This window comes from Hemiscyllium ocellatum, chromosome 2, assembly GCF_020745735.1.
Source record: "Hemiscyllium ocellatum isolate sHemOce1 chromosome 2, sHemOce1.pat.X.cur, whole genome shotgun sequence".
In the NCBI taxonomy this organism is placed as follows: Eukaryota; Metazoa; Chordata; class Chondrichthyes; order Orectolobiformes; family Hemiscylliidae; genus Hemiscyllium; species Hemiscyllium ocellatum.
Genome location: NC_083402.1, coordinates 31,592,971 through 31,618,781, shown reverse-complemented (window position 1 = coordinate 31,618,781; position 25,811 = coordinate 31,592,971). Strand labels below are relative to the sequence as shown.

At 42.2% G+C, this 25,811-nt stretch overlaps 1 protein-coding gene across 6 annotated transcripts in view; it reads right to left on the bottom strand.

Moving 5' to 3' along the window:
- The window catches only part of erbin (erbb2 interacting protein), a 256,213-nt gene extending 230,605 nt beyond the window's left edge, over positions 1 to 25,608 (bottom strand). For 3 of the 6 annotated variants that reach the window (XM_060835475.1, XM_060835455.1, XM_060835484.1), the window contains exon 1: positions 22,470 to 23,232. The gene's annotated coding sequence lies outside the window, so the exon portion shown is untranslated. Of the gene's footprint in view, positions 1 to 22,469; positions 23,372 to 25,444 lie in introns of those variants that run through there. The other 3 variants (XM_060835530.1, XM_060835501.1, XM_060835465.1) reach the window with 3 other exon arrangements.
- Positions 25,609 to 25,811: the final 203 nt, after the last annotated feature.

Genomic DNA, 25,811 nt, shown 5'->3' with positions numbered 1-25,811 from the left:
CACTTTATTAACCACCCTATCTATCTTTGATGCAACTTTCAGAGAACTATGTACCTGAACCTCTAGGTCTGTATGACAACACTACCCAGGGCCCTACCATTAACTGTTTAGGTCCTGCCATGGTTCATTTACCAAATGGCAACACATCCTATTTATTCAAAATAAACTCCATCCCACATTCCGCAATTCATTGGCCCAATTGATCAAGATCTCTTTGTAATCTTAGATAATCTTCTTCACTGTTGACTACACCATCATTTTTGGTGTCATCTGCAAACTTACTAACCATGCCTCCTAAATTCTCATCTAACTGGTTAATATATAAATGGCAAACAACAGTGGACCCAGCACTAATCCCTATGAACACTGCTGGTCACAGGCCTCCAGTCCAAAAAACAAGCCTCCCCCACCACCCTCTGTCTCCTATCTTTAAGCTAATTTTGTACCCACTTGACAAGCTCTTCCCGAACCTTATGTGATCTAACTTTAATAATCAGTCTACCTTGTGGAACCTTGTCAAAGGCTTTTGTAAAGTCCATGTAGACAACGTCTACTGCTCTACTTTCATCAACCTTGTTGGTTAATGTCTTCAAAAAAAAAACTCAACCATGCTTGAGACATGATTTCCCCTGTACAAAGCTATGCTGACTATCCCTAAACAGTCCTTGCCTCTCCAAATGCGTATAAATCCTCTCTCTTAGAATCCCCTCCAACAACAAAAGGAAGAATTGCTTTTATATATGAATGCAAAGTGTGGTTAGGATATAGATTAGATTAGATTACTTATAGTGTGGAAACAGGCCCTTCGGCCCAACAAGTCCACACCGACCCGCCGAAGCACAACCCATCCCTACATTTACCCCTTACCTAACACTACGGGCAATTTAGCATGGCCAATTCACCTGACCCGCACATCTTTGGACTGTGGGAGGAAACCGTAGCACCCGGAGGAAACCCACGCAGACACGGGGAGAACGTGCAAACTCCACACAGTCAGTTGCCTGAGTCGGGAATTGAACCCGGGTCTCAGGCGCTGTGAGGCAGCAGTGCTAACCACTGTGCCACCGTGCCACCCACTATATAGAAGACATTGCCTGAAAGTATGGTGAAGCAGATTCAATTGTGGCCTTCAAATGGAAATTGGATAAGCACCTAATGGTTAAAAAAAAACAGCAAAGGGAAAAAAAAAGAGTGGGACTCTTCATTTTGTCCTGCAGAAAGCTAACTTGAGTATAGTACTCAAGCTGATGAAGGGCTTATGCTCAAAATGTCAATTCCCCTGCTCCTCAGATGCTGCCTGACCTGCTATGCTTTTTCAGCATCACATTTTACAACTGAGTCTACAGCATCTGCAGTCCTCACTTTCTCCTACAGTACTCAGTCTGAAAAGCTCCCATTCTGTAACTGTAATCATGTTATAATTCTAACACGCACAGTAATCAAGTCAATATTCTGAACTCTTGAAAAGCCACCCTTCATGTCAGTTTACCGTGCAATATTTAAACTATTATTATGAGTTGCCATGTTAAAGGTTAACTTTAACATGGATCTCAAGGGATAGTTTCACAAATATGGAGGAGTACAAAGTAACTCAAAAGCTAGCAACATGGATAATTTTGTTGAGAAAGAAAATATTCAAGATGAAAACGACAGTAGGACATAACATGTAAGTGAAACAAAGAGTAAATTGTTGAGATGCTCAAGCAGGTGGTATTCAGTTCCAAAATGAAGCACCATTTTTCTCCTTCCTCATGCCATTGTACATTACAGTAGTTTTCACACCTTCAGATGTCCCAGCTTTACACTAATTAATGAGTGATGGCTGTCAAATATTCAAACATAAACAAAAGATGAATCAATGACCAAATAATTTTTGCATGTTCAAAAATAAACATTAACCAGGTCACTAGAGAATTCCCTGTTCAGCTTGATGGAGTGGAATGGGATCCTTTGCTATGACACAAGAATAGCAAAAAAGACTGGAATTAAAAACTCATCGCAAGGATGATAAGTCAATAATACTAACTCTCCCTGAGCATTCAATCTTCAGCCTAGATTAGATCTGCCCAAAACTATCAGACCACTTTTGTGTTTCAGATCACAGCTCATTCTATACTTAGAGTTTTTTTTCAAAAAGCCCACACCATGCTAAACTGAAACTGGAAACCCAATCTCACAGCAGCTGGCTTAGAAAAATCTAAGCAAGTGCCCAAGAAGCTGCCTTTTCAAAATGTCTCTTTGACAAAGTAACGACAGATTATGCAGCATGTGTCCCATTAAAAGTGCTCAGGATTTCCGGTATGCCTCCAGACATTCCTCTTCCCTCAAAAGAAGATCAGTACCATTAAAGATGCAAGACGACTTAAATAGCTTTGTGGATTTTTTTTCATATGGTTTCCATTTCTCAAAACCAAAGTAAGAGAATTTTGCAGTGTTAGCTAACACTAATACATAGTTAGTCATGCTACTTTCCACCAGACTATTGTCTAAAACCACCAGCATCGTTCTACCACCTACAGCAGCTGAGATAGCATAAATCACAAAGGCTGCAACTGAACACATTTTTTACATTTTGTACTCTTTAACCAAAGAATTTGCCACCAGCACACTTTAAATTAGAAAAGTGTGCAAATGCTGCTGGTGGCTGTTATGCAAGTTGCCTTTTCTTTCAAAAGGAGAAAGTGAGCACTGCAAATGCTGGAGATCAGAGTCGAAAAGTGTGGTGCTGGAAAAGCACAGCAGGTCAGGCAGCATCCAAGGAGTAGGTGAATCGACGTTTCAGGCATAAGCCCTTCGTCCTGATGCCTGAAACGTCAATTCTCCTGCTCCTCGGATGCTGCCTGATCTTTTATTTCAAAGGGAGTGGAGTATAAAAGCAAAGATGACTTGCTAAAACTATATAAGGCACGTGTTAAGACCACAGCTGGAATACTGTGAACAGTTTTGGACCCCCTTACCCAAAGAAAGATATATTAGCATACTAAGGTAGGTTTTTAATTAGTAAGACACTCATGGGTTAAGGGGAAAAGGCAGGAAAGTAGAGAGAGTGAGGATTCTCAGAACAGCCATGATCTCATGGAAAGGCAGGCCACAATGGATGGGCCGAATGACCTATTTCTCAATTTTATGGAAATTGATTCAATTTGTATAGAAGAAATTTTACATTGGTTTGCAATTTTGTTATGCCATCAATTATAGCTACATATTAAACCACATTCAGTGAAACTGACACTACAGCTTTTTGACAATACTCCATTCTATAGTCAAAACTGATAAATCAATGTTTAAGTTTTCAAAGCTTGCATTGATTAAAGCAAGAAAACCTACGGCAAACTGTGATTCATGTGACAGTCATGTCCATACCCCACTTTACATCCCCAAACATCAATGACAGATATGGTATCCCAACTCCCAAAGGACCAGTAACTCGATCTTATTTGTTCTTGTATCATTGTGAAATTTCATACATTGTAACGCTTTTACAGAGACATTCCTAAAATTGTTACTTCAGTGATGGATACAATCTAAATTAGAACACAAAGATCTCCTCAGACTTGAAGTATGTGAAAAGTACTGGGATCAGACTAAAAATCTTACTTCGATTCATTCACAAGGTTCCCATCTCTAATCCCCCTCAAGTGGGCAATGAGCTCCTTCTTGAACCACTGCAGTCCATTCGGTAACATTAAGCTTTTAGGTAGATTTCCAGGATTTCAACCGAGCCGCGATGTCAAAACAGCAACATAGTTCCAAGTCAGGATGGTGTGTGACTTGAAGGGGAACCTGGCCCCAAGGAATCTATGGTATGCAACAATGCAATGTTTGAGAACTCAAAGCACTCCTACTACAGCAGTTGAATCGCAATTATGATGCATTAGGAATTCAATGCTTTTGCAATATCTTGTTACCAGCTCAGCAAAAAGTGGTAAAGCATATTTGTCATTTGGACAATACACACTAAGTTTCAGAAAAATGCTCTCACAACCAGTAGATGGATGAATTTCTTCACTATCAAGTTCACACAAACAATGTTCCATGCAAATCAATATTTATCAGTATTTAAACCTGAACTATTAGAAACAGATCTTTTAAAACACAGGCAACCACATAAATTGAATGGAAAGAAAACACTCATCAATACTTGCTAGTAAACTGAAATTTCAGCCAAATACAATAATCATTTCTTGTTTCACTTCAATCTGTAGAGGGCAACGACTAAACCAATAACAAATTCAGGATCTTTTGAATATGAGGTGTGGAGAAGGAAAAGATGACGACTTGCACATGTTTGGTTGGTGTCAGAGTCTTGCAATAGCTAACTGGAAACAAGCTCACATACAGGTATATCAAACATTTCTTCAGTAAGTCATGACACCATTATCCAACTTTAAAGTGCAAAACATGTGCTTGTGAGCCAAGGCTCACAGTAAAGAACAACAATGCAATCACTTGGACAAAGTCTAAAAATCAGTCACACATTTCTGATCTACATGTTTTAGCCCAGAGGTCTTCCTGCATTTTCCTTGATTCAGACAGAGGATTTCTGAAACAAGATACAACATCGCACCAAAACAAACCACTTACATTTTGATAAGTGAACAGTAAAAGCCAATCAAAATTTCATTCATAAAACTGTGTCTCAGCCAAAACCTTCAAGTCATCATTGAACATACAGAAACAATGTATGGTATCTTTCCCCCCCTTTTCTTAAATAAGGATTCAAAAGAAAATTGATGCCATGTCAAACACCGACAAGAAACTTTCTAGTTATGCAAAATGTGATGGCACACACCAAATGAAGTAAAGAGATTTTCAAGCACCTGTCCAAAGTGAATTCCTCAAATCTCAGCAAGACTTTATAGCCAAGACAAGTGAATTACGGTCACAGTAGTCAGAAGATTAGACCATGATCGATTAATAGAATGGATGAGCCCTTTGCAATACAGAAAAGCATTTAATTAACTTCTGTTAAAAGAAAGCTGAGTATAATTTGTTTCACCCAATTATTTTCATCAGTCTGTATTCTATGAGTCACAGATGTACAGCTTGGACACAGACCCTTTGGTCCAACCCGTCCATGCTGACCAGATATCCCAACCCAATCTAGTCCCACCTGCCAGCGCCCGGCCCATATCCCTCCAAACCCTTCCCATTCATATACCCATCCAAATGTCTCTTAAATGTTGCAATTGTACCAGCCTCCACCACATCCTTTGGCAGCTCATTCCATACACATACCACCCTCTGCGTGAAAAAGTTGCCCCTTAGGTCTCTTTTATATCTTTCCCCTCTCACCCTAAACCTATATCCTCTAGATCTGGACTCCCAGACCCCAGGGAAAAGACTTTGCCTATTTATCTGATCCATGCCCCTCAATTTTGTAAACCTCTATAAGGTCACCCCTCAGCCTCCGACGCTCCAGGGAAAACAGCCCCAGCCTGTTTAGCCTCTCCCGGTAGCTCAAATCCTCCAACCCTGGCCACATCCTTGTAAATCTTTTCTGGACCCTTTCAAGTTTCACAATGTCTTTCCAACAGGAAGGAGACTGCAATTGCACGCAATATTCCAACAGTGTCCTGTACAGGCACAACATGACCTCCCAATGCCTGTACTCAATACTCTGACCAATAAAGGAAAGCATACTAAACGCCGCCTTCACTACCTATCTACCTGAAACTCCACTTTCAAGGAGCTATGAACCTGCACTCCAAGGTCTCTTTGTTCAGCAACACTCCCTAGGACCTTACCATTAAATGTATAAATCCTGCTAAGATCTGCTTACCCAAAATGCAGCACCTCACATTTATCTGAATTAAATTCCATCTGCCACTTCTCAGCCCATTGGCCCATCTGATCCTGATCCTGTTGTAATCTCCCGTAACCCTCTTCGCTGTCCACTATACCTCCAATTTTGGCGTCATCTGCAAACTTACTAACAGTACCTCTTATGCTCGCATCCAAATCATTTATAGAAATGACAAAAAAATAGAGGACCCAGCACTGATCCTTGTGGCACTCCACTGGTCACAGGAATCCAGTCTGAAAAACAACCCTCCACCACCACCCTCTGTCTTCTACCTTTGAGCCAGTTCTGTATCCAAATGGCTAGTTCTCCCTGTATTCCTTGAGATCTAACCTTGCTAATCACTCTCCCATGGTGAACCTTGTCGAACGCCTTACTGAAGTCCATATAGATCACATCTACTGCTCTGCCCTCATCAATCTTTTGTTACTTCTTCAAAAAACTCAATCAAGTTTGAGAGACATGGGTTTCCCACGCACAAAGCCATGTTGACTAACCCGAATCAGTCCTTGCCTTTCCAAATACATGTACATCCTGTCCCTCAGGATTCCCTCCAACAACTTGCCCACCACTGAGGTCAGGCTCACTGGTCTATTGTTCCCTGGCTCGTCTTTACCACCCTTCTTAAACAGTGGCACCACATTTGCCAACCTCCAGTCTTCCAGCACCTCACCTGTCACAATCGATGATACAAATATCTCAGCAAGAGGCCTAGCAATCACTTCTCTAGCTTCCCACAGGGTTCTCGGGTACAGCTGATCAGGTGGTGGGGATTTATCCACCTTTAACCGTTTCAAGACATCCAGCACTTCCTCCTCTGTAATCTGGACATTTTGCAAGATGTCACCATCTATTTCCCTACAGTCTATCTTCCATATCCTTTTCCACAGTAAATACTGATGCCAAATATTCATTTAGTATCTCCCTCATTTTCTGTGGTGCCACACAAAGGCCACCTTGCTGATCTTTGAGGGGCCCTATTCTCTCCCTAGTTACCCTTTTGTCCTTAATATATTTGTAAAAACCCTTTGGATTCTCCTTAATTCTATTTGCCAAAGCTATCTCATGTCCCCGTTTTGCCCTCCTGATTTCCCTCTTAAGTATACTCCTACTTTCTTTATACTCTAAGGATTCACTCGATCTATCCTGTCTATACCTGACATATGCTTCCTCCTTTTTCTTAACCAAACCCTCAATTTCTTTAGTCATCCAGCATTCCCTATACCTACCAGTCTTCCCTTTCACCCTGACAGGAATATACTTCCTCTGGATTCTTGTTACCTCATTTCTGAAGGCTTCCCATTTTCCAGCCGCCCCTTCACCCGCGAACATCTGCCTCCAATCAGCTTTCGAAAGTTCTTGCCTAATACCGTCAAAATTGGCCTTTCTCCAATTTAGAACTTCAACTTTTAGATCTGGTCTACCCTTTTCCATCACAATTTTAAAACGGATAGAATTATGGTCGCTGGCCCCAAAGTGCTCCCCCACTGACACCTCAGTGACCTGCCCTGCCTTATTTCCCAAGAGTAGGTCAAGTTTTGCACCTTCGAGTAGGTACATCCACATACTGAATCAGAAAATTGTCTTGTACACACTGATGAAATTCCTCTCCATCTACACCTTTAACACTATGGCAGTCCCAGTCTACGTTTGGAAAGTTAAAATCCCCTACCATAACTACCCTATTATTCTTACAGATAAGCGGAGATCTCCTTACAAGTTTGTTTCTCAATTTCGCTCTGACTATTCGGGGGTCTATAATACAATCCCAATAAAGGTGATCATCCCTTTCTTACTTCTCACTTCCACCCAAATAACTTTCCTGGACATATTTCCGGGAATATCCTCCCTCAGCACAGCTGTAATGCTATCCCTCATCAAAAATGCCACTCCTCCTCCTCTCTTGCCTCCCTTTCTATCCTTCCTGTAACATTTGTATCCTGGAACATTAAGCTGCCAGTCCTGCCCATCCCTGAGCCGTGTTTCCATTATTGCCATGATATCCCAGTCCCATGTTCCTAACCATGCCTGGAGTTCATCCGCCTTCCCTGTTAGGCCCCTTGCATTGAAATAAATGCAGTTTATTTTATTAGTCCTACCTTGTCCCTGCTTGCCCTGACCGTTTGACTCAATTCTGTTCTCAGCTGTACCCGTCTCAGATCGATCTCTTTCCTCACTATCTCCCTTGGTTCCACTCCCCACCTTACTAGTTTAAATCCTCCCAAGTAGTTCTAGCAAATTTCCATGCCAGTATATTAGTCCCCTTCCAATTTAGGTGCAATCCGTACAGGTCACTTCTACCCCAAAAGAGTTTCCAATGATCCAAAAAAGTGAATCCTTCTCCCATACACCAGCTCTTGAGCCATGCATTCATCTGCTCTATCCTCCTATTCCTGCCCTCATTAGCTCGTAGCACTGGGAGTCATCCAGATATTACTACCCTGGAGGACCTCCTTTTTAAATCTCTACCTAACTCTCTGTAATCTCCCTTCAGAGTCTCAACCTTTTCCCTTCCAATATCATTGTCCACAATGACCTCCTGCTGGCCCCTCTCTCCCATGAGGGCATTCTGCACCCTCTCCGAGACATTCTTGATCCTGGCACCAGGGAAACAGCACACCATTCTGCTTCTTCTCTGCTGGCCACAGAAACGTCTGCCTGCACCTCGGACTACAGAATCCCCTAACACAGTTGATCTCTTGGAAGCCAACGTACCCCTCGTTGCATTAGAGCCAGTCTCAACATCAGAAACTTGGCTGTTTGTGCTACGTTCCCCTGAGAATCCATCAGCCCCTACGTTTTCCACAACAGCAGACCTGTTTGAAATGGGTATATCCACAAAAGACTCCTGCTCTAGCTACCAACCTCTCTTACCCTTCCTGGAGTTAACCCATCTATCTGACTGTATCTGAGACTTTCCCCCCTTTCTATAACTGCCATCCATCACATACTGTTGCTTGTTGCACATTCCTCATCGCTTCTATCTGTCTCTCCAACAGATCCACTCGATCTGATCAGATTCGCATCCAACAGCATTTATGGCAGATATAATCCACAGTAACCCTTAAACTCTCTTTAAACTCCCACATCTGACAAGAAGGACATATCACTGCAAAGGCCATTTTTGCTCCTTCACAATCTACAGACCCAGAAAATAATACCGTCTTGTTCCTCTACAAACACTGCCCTGGGTTAAATCAATAGCTATGGCTTATATTTTAAGTTTAATCAAAAGACTTATTTCCAAAAACATATCAAGAAAGAATCCACTGGACCCACTATTGCAGCCTTTCTCTTGGACAGACTTAAAACAACAATTAACTTGTCTGATTCTGTGCTGTGAACTTCGCCCAACAGTTCCTCCAAGATTAGTTGTGAATTTCACTGTTTGTTAATTTTCCCAGATGCACTCCGATGTCCAGCGATACATGAATTCAAACAGCAAAGGCAGTAACTGTGCAGGTTTTCTCTCTCCTTCTCCTGCACTGTCCTCACCGTGTGCTTCCTTTGTCTGCTCTTCTCCCTTTTAAACTGTTGTTTTGACTTTTTTTTTCCAAAGTTCCAAAACAATGCAACAGCATATGAAACAGTAATTGCTGGTTGTGGAATTCGAGGAAATCACCTCCAACACCTAAAATACCTCAAATATAAAAAAAGGAGCAGCTCTTACAGCCAGAAACTTTTCCTGTCCTCCATCTTGGATTAAAAACCAAACTGAGAATCTCTTCAAATTAAACCTAAGCAATGACATGGCTGAAATACTGAGAGATCAGTCAGAAAACAAACAAAGCAGCTTGGATTTTCCTGACCAAAAAAAAACAGGGAGGTGCTGGGAAAAGGAACAGAACTAACAGTCCAACTGTCACCAGAGTTGATGAAGTGTAACTGCATCAATCAAATTCAGAGGATCTTTGCTCTGGGTTAAACCATCAAGGCTGAGAGCTGGAAGGCACAATATAATATTCACAAGGTGAAGTGTAAGATCAAGAGAATTACAGAAGTAATGTCTGATTGGGTTACATCAAGACATAATGTGCTAATCCTAGTGAATTTCTCATGACATTTCTCTTCAGCTACTGGGCATCCTCATTATATGAATAATGAATATATGAAACTGGAAAAGTATGTACCAGTACACAAAACAAAGTCAGATACTGAAACGACCCATTCAGTACATTACTACAAGGCTACACTTCTGAAGTACTGGCAATAAAATAATTTCAGGAGAAAGTGAGGACTGCACCTGCTGGAGATCAGAGTCAAAAAGCATGCTGCTGGAAAAGCACAGCTGGTCAGGCAGCATCCGGGGAGCAGGTGAATCAACATTTTGGGCAGAAGCCCTTCATCAGGAATCCAGGATTTCCTGATGAAGGGCTCATGCCCGAAACATCGACTCTCCTGCTCCTTGGATGCTGCTTGACCTGCTGTGCTTTTCCAGCACCACACTTTGACAATAAATGATTTCAGACATTTGGAGATCATGATAGGAACAATTTAAAATTGGTATTTACTGCATTTCCATCTCAATGAACTGTTTCTAAATGCCCATATCATCCAATAAAGCATAAAATCAAAGGCATCTTGTGTATAAAAGGTAAAAGATCATAGTTTCCTTCAAAAAGGCCAGAACATTCATAATGACCCAAAAGTTTTCTTTGATGCTGAACTTGTGGAAATCATATTAAAAGGAAGATTTCAGTAGATTGAAAAAAAATTGAAAAATGGCATTTCTCTGTTTAAGAAAGGAGTGAGGCTGAAGATAGGAAAGTTATCCTGACCTCTGTCATTGGCAAGAATTTAAAGCCCACTATTAAAATGGGATTACAGGGCTAAGTCAATCGGGCTTTGTCAAAAGGAGGTCATGCCTGACAAGTCTGTCAGAATCCTTTGAGGAGGTAATGAGCAACAAAGGAGAACCAGTGGACATGATCTATTTGGATTTCCAAAAGGTCTGACATGGTGCCACAAAGGAGAATGCAAAATAAGACAAGAGCCCATGGTTTTTGGGGCAATGTACTGGTATGGATAGAGAATTGGCTGACTGGGGAAGGCAGAGAGTGAAGATAATGGAGTTTTCTTTCAGGCTTGCAGCCAGTGTCTAAAGTTTTGCTGGGTCAATGTTGAGACCACAACAGTGCTAGTTATCCATTAACAATCTGGACGAAGGAATTGAAGGGATTAATCCTTGGTTTGCCAATAACACAAAGATAGGTGGAGGGGCTGGTAGCGTTGAGGAAGAAGCAAGGCTGCAGAGGACTTGGATGGGCTAGGAGAGTGGACAAAGAAGTGACAGATGGAATACAATGTGGAAACGTGTAAGGTTATGCATTTTGTTAGGAAATATAAAGGCATAGACTATTTTCTAAATAGGAAAAGACTTCAGAAATAAAAAGCACAAAGATGTGGGAGTCACCCGAGTTCAGAATTCTCTTAAGGTTAACATGCAAGTTTGGTTGGCAATTAGGAAGGCAAATACAATATTTGCATTCATTTTGAGGGGACTAGAATACAAGAGCAGAAGTATACTTCTGAAACTCTATAAAATTCTGGTCAGACCACATTTGCAATACTATGAGCAGTTTCATGCCCCAAATCTAAGGGAGGATGTACTGGCTTTGAAGAGGGGTCCAGAAGAGGTTTACAAGAATGATCTACAAGAATGAAGAAGGATGAAGGGCTTCTCACAGGAGAGTTTGAGGACTGTGAGTATGTACTTGGAGTTTAGAAGGATGAGGGGTGATCTCATTGAAACTTACAGAATGAGAGAGGCCTGGATACAGTGGACATAGAGAAGACGTTCTCACTAATAGGAAAGACTATGACCTGAGGGCACAGCCTCAGAGTGAAAGAATAAACCTTTGGAACTGAAATAAGGAGGAATTTCGTCAGCCAGAGGGTGGTGAATCGGTGAAACTCATTGCCTGAGAAGGCTGTGGAGTAGACAGGCAGGAGGCTGGAAGAACACAGCAAGCCAGAAGCATCAGGTGGAGAAGTCACGTTTCAGGTGTAATCCATCTTCAGGACTGGTGGTGGGTGTGGGGGGAGCTGCAGAAAAAGGGCTGGCGGGGGCAAGGTGAAGTGGTGATAGGTGAAGACAGGCAGAGGGTACGACTTGATTGGTCAATGGGAGGAATGAATCCAGTTGGTGTCAGGGAGGAGTGGAAGGGAGGGAGGGTGGCTGGGAAGAATGTCAGAGGATGGGAAGGGAGGTTATTTGAAATTGGAGAGGTCAATGTTGAGTCCTCAGGGCTGTAAGCTGCCCAGGTGGAAGATGAGGTGTTGTTCTTCCAATATGCGGTTTGGTTCATCGTGGAAATGGAGGAGGCCAGGGAAGGTCATGTCAGAAAGGGAGTGTGAAGGGGAATTAAATTGGCAGTGACAGGGAGGTCCGGACGGCCCTTGCTGAGATGCTCAGTGAACTGTTCCCTAAGTTTACATTTGGTCTCCTTGACGCAGTAAACCAGGTTGAAGAGAGGCAGGTGAACCTCTGTATTGCATGGAAGGACTTTCTGGGGTCCTGGATAGAGGTGGTCTACCTGCAGATTTTGCATCTTTTCCGTTGTAGGGGAAGGTACCTGGGGATTCAGGGGGGTTGGTGGGGTGAATGGCACAGACAGAGGGCAGTCGAAGGGAACAGTCCTCGCAGAAGGCAGAGAGGGGTGGGGAGGGGAAGATGTTCTTGGTGGTGGGGTCCAAATCATTGACAGGTAGATAAGCCCTTGATGAGTAAGGGGATCAAAGGTTCTGCAGAGAAGGAGAAGAATGGGGTGAAAAACATATCATCAACTTTAAGAGCATTTAAATGGTCATTGGATAAACATATGGATGAAAATGGAATACTGTAGGATAGATGGGCTTCAGATTGGTTCCACAGGTCAGCGCAATATCGAGGGCCTGTACTGCACTGGAATGCTCTATGTCTATGATCGAATGGCAGAGCAGACTCGATGGGCTGATATGCTCAATTCTGCTCCTATATCTTATGGTCTTATTTGGTCAAATCTCACCATCTCTTTCAAAGCTGAAAAGTTGGTGCTTCTCCATTCGATGGCACCTAGTATTTCATTGCTTCCCTGGCGTCTTATCCACTCAAAGATCACCAAAAAATTACTGTTTCCCCAAACTACCCTTTAACTTAAATGTAAAAGTAATTTTGTTCCAGTCAGTTCAATACTTGCTACTCTTCAATGATTTGACATATAAAATGCTGAGTGTATTACTCCTGTCTTTTTGAACACTTTTCCCTATCTTGCAGCAAATGTATATCCACCACCGTTTGAATGCTTTCATCATACATTTATCCACACAAAATGTAATTTTGAATTTTACAAGACAATCAAGTTTGCAGATCCTTACACAACTGAATACTACTCAAATTTAACAATAATTGCAAATCTGATTAAGCTATTCAGTTCAAAATCCAAAGTCACTAGACAGTCACTAAAGCGCATCTTAACCTAGCTCCAGATCATTTCTTCCTCTTCAACTTAAATGATTTTAAAGTTTAAAAAAGCCTTGTTGAAACTCATTACAGTACTTCAGGCTTCATACTTCATGAAAAATCCCTGACTTGCTTAATATCCTGAGCACCTAAGATCTCTTTGCAACCAGCAGTTGGTATGCTGCCTGGCTATACTGATGTTAGGGTTTTGAAGTGACTATTTTCATACAGAGACAATGAATTAAGCACTGTTTTGGATTTGAAGATGGATTTTAAACAGCTACACATCAAATCTGATAGGGAAAAGGAAGGGAGACTGTTGACAGATGACCACACTTAGAAAAAAAATGGAATAAAACAGCCACATGGTAATCTTCAGGATATTTCCTTTTATATGATTTTAGAGTATTAAGTTCGGCATATCTAAGAAAACTTTAACCTTCTCCTCATCTTAACTGCATTTTCACTCAAAATATGTTTTATTCAATAGATTGGGTAGAAAACCTAAGATTTAGCTGTTTGACCAATACCCAAGGCAAGTTAAAGGAACTACAGATGCTGGAGATCGGAGACAAATAACAAATAACAGCAGAAATTGCTGGAGAAAGTCAGGAGGCCAAGCAACATCTGTGAAGCAAAAATGGCATTAATGTTTTGAGTCCAGCGACTCTGGGGGTTTGATGAAGATAATACGTTTCGACGATGAGACAAATCAGTTTATTTTCTGCCAACCATCTGACTTAAAATGTTTGCAATGTTGTGCTTCACATGGTGCTGATCAAGCAGGCTGCTTTGTCTCGGTATCAAATTTCTTGTGTTTGGAGCTGCACTCTTCCTGGCAAGTAGGGACTATTCCAGCATACTCCTGACTTGTGTCCAGTTAATGCTGAAAAGGCTTTCATGAGCCAAAAGTTAAATCACTTATGTTGAACTCCAAGATTCTGTTCTGTTCCTTCCAGGTTGTTGAAAGTGGTAAGCACAATGATAGCATTGCCGTTGAATGTCAAGGGGAAATGAAATTACACTCTCTTGTTCTAAATGCTAACTGTCTGGCACTTGAGCACTGTTTATACAATCCCTACAGTGTGGAAACAGGCCCTTCGGCCCAACAAATCCACACCAACTCTCCGGAGAGTAACCTACCCAGACCCATCCCCTTAAGCTATTATCCTATATTTAGCCCTGACTAATGCACCTAAGCTACACATCCCAGTGGGCAATTTAGCATGGCCAATTCACCTGACCTGCACATCTTTGGATCGCGGGAGGAAACCCACGCAGACATGAGGAGAACATGCAAACTCCACACAGACCGTCACCCGAGGCTGGAATCAAACCCAAGGTCCCTGGCGCTGTGAGGCAGCAGGGCTAACCACTGAGCCACTATGCTGCCCCACAGTGTTACTTGCTACCTATCAGACCAAACACTATCCAGGTCTCAGCGCATCTTACATTTACCTGCTTCAGTAACCGAGAAGTAACAAAGAAACTGAACTTCTCTGCATGCGTATATGCTCACCTCTGACCTTATAATGTAGAGTAGTTCATGAATTAGCAGTTGAAGAGTCAGGGCGAGGACACTGCCCCTTAGAACTTCTGTAATGTTCTGGTACTGGGATGAATGGCCTCCCAAAGCCACAACTAACTCTGTGATAGCTAGGACTTCAATTCTATTTGGGCTCCCTGATGCAATGTTCCAACCAATACTATCATGAGACATGGAACCTAACAGTCTGCGTGGAACCCAAACCGAAGATAAGGAAACAGATTACTGCGAACAACCCATTCCATGATTTTACTGATAACAAAGTAAATTGTTGAGGTAGAAATTATTGGATTAAATGTATCCTTTTTTTGGTTTTCCTGGTTGGGAATGATAGTCTATTGCCTGGTTTTTTTTAACAGACAGAACATACCTGGGCAATTTTCCATTTCACTGGGTAGATGTCACTGTTGCTACTGTACTTGAACTGCATTACAAGCTCTGAAACACAGGGCTTCAGTTATTGTTAGTCTTAATAACAACTGTGCTTTTTCCATTCCTTAACACCAGCAGCATTTGCAATATTTATAGGGAACCTGCATTCCCCTCAACAGCATCCACATTTAGGTACACTAAACCAAAATAATGTCATAACTGGACAAGCTGTTAACTAACGCACAACTAATACAGAGTGGAGAAATCTTTCAGCCCTTTAACACAATATGTTACTTTAAAAATGCATCAAATGTGTTGTAAATCTTTTATCACATTTAGCAATTGGCTTCAGTACCAAACACTCCTACAAAGCCAATGCAAGTAATACTTCTTCTAATTTTCACCAGCTACATCACCTAACACTAATCTTAAAAGGAATTACCTCTAGTACAGAAGTGATTTTTCTCACATTAGCAGGTGTCACTGCTTGTGTACAAGCATATGGAGATACTCATCAAACTCCAGAGAACTTCACCACAGTTGGCAACTGCAAAGACAAGTCAGGTGGTTGGACACTGGATTGTGATGCACCAACAGCACACATTCAATTCCCCTACTGGTTGAAGTCATCAATGAGGAACAGGGAGAACAGGTTTCTCCCTGAGGTCACGTGTAGCAGAAATAGATTTTTAACAACTAAACTAATTTTTATTTGTATTTCTCTGTTGTCGCTTCACAAATTACCGGATTTGATCAACTCAGTAACTTACTATAGTCAGCTTTGACCTACTACCCTCTAAACCAAGAATAGAACACATTACCCAATAGATGATCATATCGACCAGGATTACACCATTTCAAACATAGAACATTACAGCGCAGTACAGGCCCTTCGGTCCTCGATGCTGCACCAACCCGCGAAGCCAATCAACCTACACTATTCCATTTTCGTCCATATGTCGATCCAATGACCAATTAAATGTCCTTAAACTTGGTGAGTCTACTACTCTTGCTGTTGCAGGCAGTTCGTTCCGCACCCCTACAACTCAGAGTAAAAAACTACCTCCACCACCTGCCCTATATCTATCACCCCTCAATTTAAAAGCTATGCCCCCCTTGTGCTAGCCATCACCATCCGAGGAAAAAGACTCTCACTGTCCACCCTATCTAACCCTCTGATTATCTTATATGTCTCAATTAAGTCACCTCTTGACCTTCTTCTCTCCAATGAAAACAGTCTCAAGTCCCTCAGCCTTTCCTCATATGACCTTCCCACCATACCAGGCAACATCCTGGTAAACCTCTTCTGAACCCTCTCCAAAGCTACCACATCCTTCCTATAAATGGGTGACCAGACTGTACACAATACATCAAGTGTGGCCACACCAGCATTTTGTACATGACCTCGCAGGTCCAAAACTCAGTCCCTCTACTATGCCTTCTTAACAACCCTATCAACCTGGGTGGCAACTTTCAGGGATCTAAATATATGGACACAGATCTCTCTGCTCATCTTCACTGCCAAGAATCTTACCATTAGCCCAGTACGTTTTATTTCTGTTGCTCCTTCCAAAGTGAATCATCTCATACTTTTCCCCATTCAACTCAATTTGCCACCTCTCAGCCCTACTCTGCAGCTTATCTATGTCCCTCTGTAACCTACAACATCCTTCTGCACTATCCACATGTCCATCAACCTTAGTGTCACCCACATTTACTAACCCATCCTTCGGAGCCCTCATTCAAGTTATTTATAAAAATGACTGTACTGGAGTGGCCGCTAACCAGATCCTTGCAGTACCCCACTTGTAACTGAATTCCAGGGTGAACGTTTCCCAATCACCACTTTCTGTTTTCTTTCAGCTAGCCAATTTCAGATCCAAACCACTAAATCACTCATATCCTATGCCTCTGTATTTTGTGCAATAGCTTACAGTAGGAAACCTTATCAAATGCCTTACTGAAATCCATATACACCACATGAACCGCTTTACCCTCATCCACCTGTATGGTCACCTTCTCAAAAGAACTCAATAACGTTTGTAAGGCACAACCTACCCTACATAAAAACTGTGTTGACTATCCCTAATCAACTTATTACTTTCTAAGTAATTATAAATCCTATTTCTTATAACCTTTTCCAACATTTTACCCATAACCAAAGGAAGGCTGACCAGTCTATTACCAAGGTTGCCTCTACTCCCCTTCTTGAACAAGGGAACATTTGTTCCCCTCCAATCTTTTGGCACTATTCCTGTAGATAATGACAACAAAGATCAAAGCCAAAGGCTTGAGAATCTTAACTTTGGCTTCCCAGAGAATCCTACGATGAATCCCATCCGGCCAAAGGACTTACCTATTTTTACACTTTCCAGAATTGCTAACACTTCCTCCTCGTGAACCTCAATCCAGTCTAGTCTAGTAGCCTGTATCTCAGTATTCTTCTCAACAACATTATCTTTTTCCAGTGTGATTACTGACAAAAAATATTTATTTAGCGTTTTCCCGATCTCCTCTGACTCCACACACACATTCCCATTACAATCTTTGATTAGCCCTAATCTTACTCTAGTCATTCTTTTATTCCTGACATACCTATAGAAAGCCGTAGGGTTTATTAGGATGTTCATTGGGATAGCAAATGGAAAGCATTGTGGATTCAGTGATACATCTACCATTCCAGAATTATTAACTTACTTTACCCAAGTCCCAAATTATTCTATCAATTATAAAATTCTAATCTTGTTCCATCCTCCTGTTGACAAAAATTTCACATTGGGCCAGGCTGACACTGAAGAATTCCTAGTTATGCTCACCCCAGAGATGATAACTGACAAGACCTCAAACTAAGTGGGCCCGTGGAACGTGACCATGTCCAGCTTGGAGGTGGCAGACGCAGATGCATTGACACTGGCGATGGCAGTAAAGGAGCACATTGCCAGGACCCTGGGGACCATGTCAGATGGCAACAACTGGAGGAGTCGAGAGGGTGAAGGCTACAGAGAAAGAAACATGAACTTTTGAAGCTGTTCCAGTTTTAGTAATATCAACTCAGTATTAATTTATTCAGTAATTGTACAATTTATTCAGTAACATATTCTGTAATCCAAGATGGCACCAGAATGTGGTGACATTATCGAGTTTTCACTGCACCTAGGTACAAGTGACAACATGAAATAAATCTAATCTAGGCAGACAACAGCTAGTATGGATAAATTTCATCCCTCTATATACAATGTGATAAGTTGTTGGTACATAACTTGGGCTGGAACTGACTGTGTTACCATAACTCAATCACTGCAGGCTTCACACCCTGGTGCAAGACTGTTTTATATATCTAGTCAGCACTTCACAGCAGCAGTCATTCATTCCAAACCATAAACCTTCCTTATCAGATATCTGTCTGCCTTCTGGAAGGCCTCTTGAATAACTCTCAGTTGACCAGATAACCTGTTGTTTTGGGTATTCCAAAATCTCATACACAACGTACAGCACTACAGAATTAAGGAATCCTACAGCATTCCAAAGGCCATTTGGTCTGCCACTAATTGGAAAAGCTATCTAATTATTCTCCCTGTCTTACTTTTCTTTACATAGACCAGCACTCTTTTTCTCAAACATACATATACCAAACTACAGAGACAGGCTTAATTCACACCTTTTTGCAATGAACAAGTGCATGCCAGTTTACACTGGATCTACAATGACTGAGTATTGTAGAAATATTAATGAATAGCTGACACCCTCATTTTTTATTTTGGAAATGGTGAGGTAGTGGTTATGTCACTGGAGGAGCAACTCAAAACCTCAGGTCAATGTTCTAGTGACATGGAGTCAAATTCCACATATCATATGGTGAAATTTGATTTCAGCTTTAAAAAGTTCTGGATGAAAAGATGACTTAACAAAAACCAGGTTATGATTGTCAATGTCATAAAAACCCAACCGGTTCATTCATGTTGTACAAGGAAAGAAATTCTCTGTCCTTACTTGGTCTGACTTAGATGCAATTCCACACCTACTGTAAAAGTTGACTCTGAATTGCCATTCAGGCACAGCAATTCCCACATCCTTTGAACAAATATATATAAAAAAAAGAGACTGCCAGGTTTTTGTGGCAGGGTGGTTCGTGTTCCTGTGTCTAAGCCAAAAGCTCCAGATTCAAATCCCACCCCAAGACTTGATGGTCAAGAAAGGTGCATTTGTAATGTGGCCAAACAGACTGCATATTAAACAAAAACAGAAATTGCTGGAAAACCTCATCAGGTATGGCAGCATTTGTGCAGAGAAATCACAATTACGTTTCAGGTTCCAATGACCCTTCCCTAAGGGCTCATGGTAACTAGGAAAAGGATTTTTAAAAAAAAGTTAGTGAGTGTGAGAGGGAAAATAAACAACAAGTGGAGATAGAGCCCAAAGACAAAGAAAAAAAATTTGGACAAAAGAGTGGATAAATACCAGCCCAGGAGAATGAATAGCTGCTAATAGGGACAATTAGTAGCTGTCAATGGATCTTGTGTGGTGATAGCCCATGTTATGACAAGGCCTGGTATACGGGGGGTGGAGCTGAGGAGTGGTGAACAGAAGCATGGAAAAAGGTGCTCAAGCCCTAAGCTTGTTGAATTTGATATTAAATCCAGAAGACTACAGGTTTCCCCAAGTGGAATATCGAATAGCAACCTGAAAATCCTTCAAAACCATGCCAATGACAGATAGCAATGGTGGGAGACATTTCCGGTCAGCCACATGACAGACAGAACACTGGAGCCTGCACCATCGATAACCAGTGATCCAGATCATAACATCATGGGAGACTGATTAGCAAGGTTAGGTCTCATGGAATACAGGAAGAACTAGTCATTTGGATACAGAACTGGTTTAAAGGTAGAAAACAGAAGGTGGTGGTGGAGGGGTTGTTTTTCAGACTGGAGGTCTGTGACCAGTGGTTTGCCACAAGGATCGGTGCTGGATCCACTACTTTTCATCATTTATAGAAACGATTTGGATGTGAGGATAAGAGGTATAGTTAGTAAGTTTGCAGATGACACCAAAATTGGAGGTGTAGTGGACTGCGAAGCAGGTTACCTCAGATTACAAAAGGATCCTGATCAGATGGGCCAATGGACTGAGAAGTGGCAGATTGAATTTAATTTAGATAAACGTGAGGTAATGCATTTTGGGAAAGCAAATCTTAGCAGGTCTTATACACTCATTGGCAAGGTCCTAGGGAGTGTTGCTGAACAAAGAGACCTTGCAGTGCAGGTTTACAGCTCCTTGAAAGTGGTAGATAGCATTGTAAAGGCAGCATTTGATATGCTTTTCTTTTATTGGTCAAAGTACTGAGTACAGGAGTTGGGAGGTCATGTTGCAGCTGTACAGGACATTGGCTAGGCCACTGTTGGAATATTGCGTGCAATTCTGGTCTCCTTCCTATCGGAAAGATGTTGTGAAACTTGAAAGGATTCAGAAAAGATTTACAAGGATGTTGCCAGGGTTGGAGGATTTGAGCTTTAGGGAGAGGCTGAACAGGCTGGGGCTGTTTTCCTGGAGCATCGGAGGCTGGGGCGTGACTTTATAGAGGTTTACAAAATTATGAGGGGCATGGATAGGATAAATAGGCAAAGTCTTTTCCCTGGGGTCAGGGAGCCCAGAACCAGAGGGCATAGGTTTAGGATGAGGGGAAAGATTTAAAAGAGACCTAAGGGGCAACATTTTCATGCAGAGGGTGGTATGTGTATGGAATGAACTGCCAGAGGATGTGGTGGAGGCTGGTACAATTGCAACATTTAAGAGGCATTTGGATGGGTATATGAATAGGGAGGGTTTGGAGGGATATGGGCCGGGTGCTGGCAGGTAGGACGAGATTGGGTGGGATATCTGGTTGGCATGGACTGGTTGGACCGAAGAGTCTGTTTCCAAGCTGTACATCTCTATGACTCTAAGTGGACAAAGTCTTTTCCCTTGTGTGAGGGAGTCCAGAACTAAAAGGGCATAGGTTTAGGGTAAGACATGAAAGATGTAAAAGGGACCTAAGGGGCAATTTTTTCATGCAGAGAGTAGTGTGTGTATGGAATGAGCTACCAGAGGAAATGGAGGAGGCTGGTGCAATTGTAGCATTTAAAAGGCATCAGGATGGGTATGTGAATAGGAAGGATTTGGGGGGATATGGGCCAATTGCTGGCAAATGGGTCTAGGTTAGGTTTGGACAGCTGGCAAGCATGGACATGTTGGATCAAAGGGTCTGTTTCTGTGCTGTACATCTCTAAGACTCTATGCAGGTAAAGGTTCACATGGTCACGGCATCTCAAGAGTCCATGTATTGTATAACACATCACCATCACAAAACAACACTGCGACATCCATTCCACTATCCATATAGATGTGCCTTAAGATAAATTAGGCAGTCTGCTTATGCACATGTCATCGGCTGTATTGGATCACTTGTCCAAAGTACATTTCTGGGAACTGCGCATAAGAAGCAAAATTATTGTTGTGAAAGTTTTGATGACAGCTTCACACTTCAGTGAGTTACAAACCACAGAGCACCAAGATTCAGTTAAACACAAAGGAACTGCAACTCAAAGCCAAACATACTTACACTCTTCTGTTCAAACAAAACTAGATAGTGACTGAATTTTGATCGCAAACCACTTGGATAGATGTGAGATCAGCCCAAGCATATTTACACATACCCTTTGCATAAAAAAGATAAATATCTTTGTTGAGACAAAGATCGACTCCGAAATTTTTCAACACTCGATTTTTTTGGGGGGACTGGCAGCACGAATTAGAAAACGAGGTCAAGGTTTCATCAGACAGGGAGGGGTAGCATACGGGTTAACATTTGCTTCCTGTCATCCGGAAGATGTGCCAGGTGCCTCTTTCTAATATTAAACCAATTATCCGATCAAGTAAAGACAACGTTTATCTTTTAACACCGTTACTGTGAACGTACCAGTGTTGATGCAATAAGCTGCCTCGGTTCAAGCCCTGAAGTTAAACAAAGGCATCTCTGTCTGATACGCTCAGACCTTGAACAGCCTCAACCGGTCAAGGTTTAAACACCTCGAATGCAAAACTTCCTTCTCTTCTCTCCAGAATAAACAATACTTATCTGTCGATTAGATTCTTATGTTTTGGATTTTAAAGACAGAATACCGGGTTTGGATGTGTCGTTCATGAAGTTGTCACAGCACTGGGAGTTTTGTTTGGGGGGGTGGGGGTGGTTAGGAAAGTGTGTCTAGGCCTTCCCTCGAAGGCGAGCAGAAACCAAGCCGAAAACAAACTCCAAACACAAGCCATTTTACCTTCACTCGCCACTGATCCAGACGGCCCGCTTCTTCATCGGCTTCCGATTTAAACTTCAAAACAATCCACAAAGGTTCGATTCAGGGGAGTTCCGCGTTTGATTTTTTTGGGGCAAATTGAATGCAGAGGCAGGTTCAAACAATTTGTCTCTTTTTTTTGGGGGGGTGGTGAATATTAAAACAAAATTAAAGGAAAACTCGCGAGTTCTCAGCACAAGCCCCTGTCGATGGTAAGTAGACCAATTAAATCTTTTGTGCGGCCAAGTTTTTCAAGTTTTTTTCCCCCCTTTTTCCTTCCCCCCTCCCCTCCAATAACGCAAACAAGTCCCTCGCTGTTTATCGTCTCGGAAGTAATTTCAGATCCTTCGCTGAATTTAAAGGTTCGCACGCGAAATAAAATAATATAAAATGGAGTAAGAGACGACAATGGGGAAGGGGGGAGGGAGGTAGTGAAAAAAAACTACCAAGTCCTTTCAAAGCAGGAAACGACGGGCAATCCACGGCATTTCCCAAGACTCGATAAGTCTCGTTAAAACAAAAACTGCAACGAGGAAGACAGAGAAAAATAAAGTCCCCAGTTTCACCTTCAGGAAGGAGCTGATGTGACTCTTCCTCCTCCCTGCTGCTTTATCTTTTTTTAAATAACTCTCCCCACTCTGATTCCTTTCTTACAGTAAAATTGCCGCACCCAAATCCATCCGAAATGAATTTCTCCCTCTCTCTCTCTCTGTGTCTGTCTCTGTGAACGACGCAGACGGGATCAGCGGCACATCGTCTCCAGGTTTGCGCGCGAGTCCCCAGAGTCTCAGGCAAATAATCAAAGGGCGAGAGAGAGAAAAGCAGCCAGTAACATCTGCTGCGTCCAGAGCAGACACAGTACACTGACAGGGGCGACGTGTGTGTAGTTTACAGAGAGGGGGGTGGGGAGTACGAGGCAGTGAGAGAGAAAAAAAGTAAAGCACAGGCAGATATGCACCGACAAAAAAATGCAACAGCGCCAGCTGTCTCCAGCGGCGACAATGTTGCCCGGGCGCCTTGATTGACACTTGGAGCAGCCACACGCTGCAGCCTTCACTCCCCCCCCCCGTTAATCAGCAACTCCAGCACCAATCACCTCCCGATCCTGGCTCAGGAGGCGGTCTCCTCCACGTCTTCGCTTTAAAGTTTTTTCTCTGGTTAAAAAAGGGGGAGGGAGTTGGCAACGGGAAGGGGGTGGAGGTTGTTTTATTCGTGTCAGACCACGGCTCTCATTTGCACCAAAGTTGATGCTTTGGGGGAATTGAGGCGGGGAGACCGTGCCAAGTCACTCGCATTGTGTCTTTCTCAATCTCCCCTCCCGCGGTTAATAATTTCCAGAACCGGGCTGGCACGCGGAAAAAAAACACTTTACACTCATCTGCAGAGAACAATGTAATTACATTTTTCTCCAGTTTGCTTTCCGAATCCAAAGAAGATAAGCCATTGTCTTATATATGAGGCAAAACACGTTCGAAAAGGAAATGGTGACCGACTGAAATCTCTTTTTTTTGGCACAGGCACAGATTGGAACTTGTCGCGCAGTTTGATCGCCATTCTGTTTGGGTCAGAATCATTGTCTGACTCAGCTAGTACACATCGGTTTGTAACACCGATGCCACATGAATTCGCTCGCATTTATTTAACAATCGCAATTCCGAACTCGCTGTGCCCTGCTTACATAGATTTTTTTAAAAAATTCTTTTCAGTTAAGCTAAGACCAAGAGATAGCCAAGTTTTGCTCATGTAGGCTATGTTCCACATCAGTGATTTTATCACCGAGTCGTTTATTTTTTCTTCTTAAGGAAGTAGGGTATATCTTAAACAGATATGGAAACATACAGAAACCCTTGAACCTGTAACCACATTTAATTAATTCCTCCGTCCACTTGTCCAGTATCTGGAATCCGCTTTTGTTTAAGATACTCCGAGCATCAAAAATGTTAATAGATAAACATGAAACTGAGAAAAGGAAATCATAACACTCAGCAAAAGCAGTTCGCGTCGAATGGGTTCTCATCTGCTTTATAATGAGGGAGAAACAAATACGATATGTAAGAAAATGCTGTCGCCTGGAAATGGGAACGTTCAGATGCAGCAGCATCTCCTTGTTTGAACTGCCGTGATTCACTGTAATGTAGGGCTTGTTAGATTATATTTTCTCTTCAGAAATGGAACCCGTTAATAAGCATTCGAAGCTGGCCGTGCAGCACAATTTCTGAGGCAATTGCTTTGAACCAACACTGCTCCAGTTTCCTCCGTCTGCTATATCGTGTTATCAGAATCTGTCTTCACGACCGAGACATCGGTGCAACCCTTCCTTCCTGAATACTTTCCTGTCTGCACCCTGCATAGGCTTCTATGCACGTACAGTCTCAGCTCTACAAAACAAAAATCTGCACTGGTCTTGCCTTGAACCTGCGCCGTCGTGTTCAAGCAAGTTTTTGTCTCTCGTTTCAACGTAGATAAATTATGAGGGCATTAAGGGTTTTTTAAACCAACATTTTGTGAATCAAATTTTTTGGAAAAAAAACTAATTGTATTTACATTATTAGACGTGCCTACCTTAATACTATTAAAAAACTGATTCTTTTTTAAAATAGTTTTATGAAATAGACGACAGCACAATAATAATTTATTTTTTAACAATCTGATAGTAATTACAGAAGTTGCCATTGGGTAACATCGTATTTTCAGACGAGATCTGCGGTGTCCTGTAATCTATTCACAGAATGAGATCAATGCTGGCAAAGCAGCTTTTATCTCTATCCCCATCTACCTTAAGAAGATCATCACATCTTTCTCCTTGAATCACCGCCGTCCCTGTGCGGATGGTGTCTTCATAACAGTCTTAGACATTTAGGATTTTATTCAAGTAACAAAGTTGGGAGATTCATTCAAGTCACAGTAGTGTGGATAAGTTGGAAGCGATGGGATACGCAGGTTATCACTGTACTTACCCCTGGAGAGAGGTGTATGGAGCTCAGAGGTTCTGTCAAGTAAGCGTAGTGAATGGATCCTACCTCTGGATCATGATTCTATACGGAAGCACATTAATGCAGGACCCTCAAATAAACTCTCAGGCTCGTCATGTCGAGGGTCGAGAAGCGTGTCGCTGGAAAAGCACTGTAGGTCAGGCAACTTCCAGGGAGCAGCATAATTGGCGTTTCGGGCATTAGCCCTTCATCAGGAATGTTGGGGGCGGGGCTGAGAGATAAGTAGGAGGGAGGGGATCTGGGAAGGTAATAAGTAGATGCAGGTAGGGGTTGATGGTGATAGTTCAGAGGTGAGGGTGCAGCAGATAGGGTGGGAAGCTCTTTCACCCCG